Consider the following 3052-nt stretch of genomic DNA (forward strand, 5'->3'; position numbering starts at 1 on the left):
GCAAAAACCTCAGCGAGACCTGGGACACGTTCTGCTACCGGATGAAGGGTGAGAGGGAAGTGGAGGGGGAAAGTGTCAAGTGAAGGGAGTTTACTGAATTAAAGAACAGGCCACACCTGGTTTTCACTCATTGGTCAAAGAGCAAAGATACGTTTATGTCAAATACGTCATTTCTATGATGATTGATGACAAAGTGATGTTTACTGTAAAGGACAAAAAACAGATCTGACCTGGAGAGATGTGGTGGAATTATTTTAGTTTTCTCATTGTCATAGAATCAGTATTTTGTTTTTAACTCAACCTAAATCTGTTTCTTGTCTGATGGTCTCATGATAATTTTTTATTACTTTTATATTTATTACAAAGGTTTAGGTTAGCGCTACTGAACTAAAGGAACAGTGCCCTCTAGTGACAGTATACAAGAAAGAGCAAAAGAGAAAAAACAAAACATTAACAACAAAATGAAGGTCTGATTTTATAGAAGTACTTTGGATGTAGAAAACCTCTTAAACCGCCGCTTTGGCTGCTTCTAATCTGCTCAGATCATTAATACAAATATTAAGGTTTAAACATATGTCAGTATGGACATGCTGCACATGATTATTATTATTGAGTATTATTCTGTTTGAAATAACTAAACTGCTTCATGGTAGTTTCAGTTTTGTGCAAAAGGAATTAAAGGCCTGTCCCAAATATAGGCAGGGTCAATTCAGTGATTTTAGCAAAAAAAGCTATTATTCAAAGTTTTACGGTATATAACAAATATCTTTACAGCTTTTCTACTTGGATTGTGACAGTATAAGTTTTTTCCAAGTGTAATACATTTTAAGGAACAGGAACAGTATGAAATGATTATGTAATTATTGGGAACTGTCCTTACAAGAGGTATTATGAGTTAACATCTCGTGACAATATAACAGCAAGAAGAGAAAAACACAAACGTGCAAAAAACTATTAGGATGAACGAGGATTAAACAGGTCAGAGGTCAATGACAACGAATGTGTTTTGTCAGTTTATCTTTGCGATTAAAAAACTGCCACAGTCATAATTACATTTATAAGAATAAGTATATATATATAATCATAGAGACCAAGTAAAACGTCTTTGAGTGAACTTCACATAACAAACTTGTTTTTCTTGTTATCGTCCGAAATGATGTCGTAACCTAAATTGTGTTGATCCGACGTGTTGTCTGATGTAGTGATCATCAGTAATCAGCTGATATTGTTCTGTTTCAGAGGTGAAGTGTGAGTGTAAACCCGGTTACCTTGGAGACGGTTTCAGCTGTGTAGGAAACCTGCTGCAGGTCCTCGAATCCACACCGACCTCTCCAACTTCCTCACAGTGAGTGCACTCGCCGTCTAACAGTGTTGTTCATAGCCGAGTCACATGACCCGTCACATGCTTAGGAGGTCAGTCTGAGGTCAGATGGGGCTTCATTTTTTCTTCTGCAGCAAATCCTGAACTACTCCCAGGTGTCGGAGTCGGGGAAGCAGTTCGTGAAGCGTCTCAGTGACGTGATGGTCCAGTCCACGCTGTTTGTACCTGACAACAACGGCCTGCCTGCCAACCAGGTGAGTCCCACTCAAAGACCTTACAGCAGGTACTACACCTCTACCTGTTCATGTGTCCTCACCTGTCCATGTGTCCCGCAGACTCTGTCTCAGCGGGCCATTGAGTTCACCTGTCGGAGGGTCAGGCTCTGCTCCTCAGCCAGCTGAAGAACGGCAGTCGGATCAGAACTCGTGTCGGCAGTCTGACCGTCCTCGGAGTCGCGACCTGCTCAACCCCTCTGCTCTGGTCAGTTATTGCTGCTGGACACTAGGGGGCGCCCCGTCCCGTCCCGCCAAACTGTCCTTCAGGCAGGAATTATGAATATCTGGCAGTTTAGATTCAGCTGAGACAGTACAAGCAAACACTAACAGCCGCCTGGTTGGCTGAGACTCAAACGTGCACCAAACATACTTCACTGTCAGCCTGATGTGTTCTTAACGCTACACTGGTTCTAGAAACGGCAGATATTTGAATGAAGTTCTGTGGGGTTCCTTCTGTAGTTAATGTTTTTAACGTCCAGATTCAGGAAGTTTGAAACCTTTGTCGTCTCCTCAGTCTTCCCGTTACATCAACGACCGCTTCATCACAGAATCGGACATCCTGGCTATAAACGGGATCATACATGTTCTCCAGGGACCTCTGAAAGCCCCGCCTCCTCGCCACGAGGTAAGTGATGTCATAATGACGCAGTATTCAGTTTTTTGGTATTCTGAGCGTCTCCATGTCTGAGCGGAGGCCTGCGATTGGTTCTGCAGATGCACGCGGCTCATAAGGCCGGGATGGGAGTCGGGGTGGTGCTGCTGATTGTTCTGGTGGCCGGAGTCCTCTTTGTTGGATACCACTTCTACACCCACAACACTAAGCCCTTCCAGTTCCACTACTTCAAGGTCAGACTGTTGGTAGTTCTAAGTCTGTAGTCTGTCAGTGTGCAGTTGAGACGTAGCTGCTGCCCCGAGGATCAGTAGAAAATGTCCACTGGCACACAAGAGAGTGAAAAACCTGACTTGTTAATATCACTATTCCTTAGTATAAGTAAATTAGTATAAGACATTTATTGGTTTTATACTAACATGTGTTTTACTAAGTAAAACATTAATTTAAGTTTAAGATAAACATTTTTATAACATGTTAGTTAAACATGTTTTACACATTAGGATTAGTACATGCAGTGTAATACTGTCAGTGTCAGTAAAACACATTTGATTAATATAACCTTTCTCAGTTATTATAGATATTCGATGATATTGGTGTAACCTGGTTGTTCTGACAGGAGGATGAAGGGGAGGAAGACGCTCCACCTGCAGACTGCAGTCGCAGCATCTCTAACCCGGTTTACGAAGCGGCTCCAGAACCTGCAGAGTCCAAGACATCTGATGTCACAGTGAGTCAGCAGCTGAGTCGTCGTTTCCTACAGAATCAGTCAATACGTCGTTTGGATCAAAATGTTATTACATTACATTAATAGCTTGCTTTAAACTTAATTCACGTCTTTACAAA

At 42.1% G+C, this 3052-nt stretch overlaps 1 long non-coding RNA gene across 1 annotated transcript; it reads left to right on the forward strand.

The window, feature by feature from the left end:
- The first annotated feature begins 1328 nt into the window (after nucleotides 1–1328).
- Nucleotides 1329–1683, forward strand: LOC119908285. The gene is made up of 3 exons (XR_005445256.1): nucleotides 1329–1345; nucleotides 1456–1575; nucleotides 1657–1683. It is a non-coding gene; the product is annotated as an uncharacterized LOC119908285 (long non-coding RNA).
- The last annotated feature ends 1369 nt before the right edge of the window (nucleotides 1684–3052 follow it).

This window comes from Micropterus salmoides, unplaced genomic scaffold (genome assembly GCF_014851395.1).
Source record: "Micropterus salmoides isolate LMB-PRFRI ecotype aquatic unplaced genomic scaffold, ASM1485139v1 Ms_hic_scaffold_1729, whole genome shotgun sequence".
Lineage (NCBI taxonomy): Eukaryota > Metazoa > Chordata > Actinopteri > Centrarchiformes > Centrarchidae > Micropterus > Micropterus salmoides.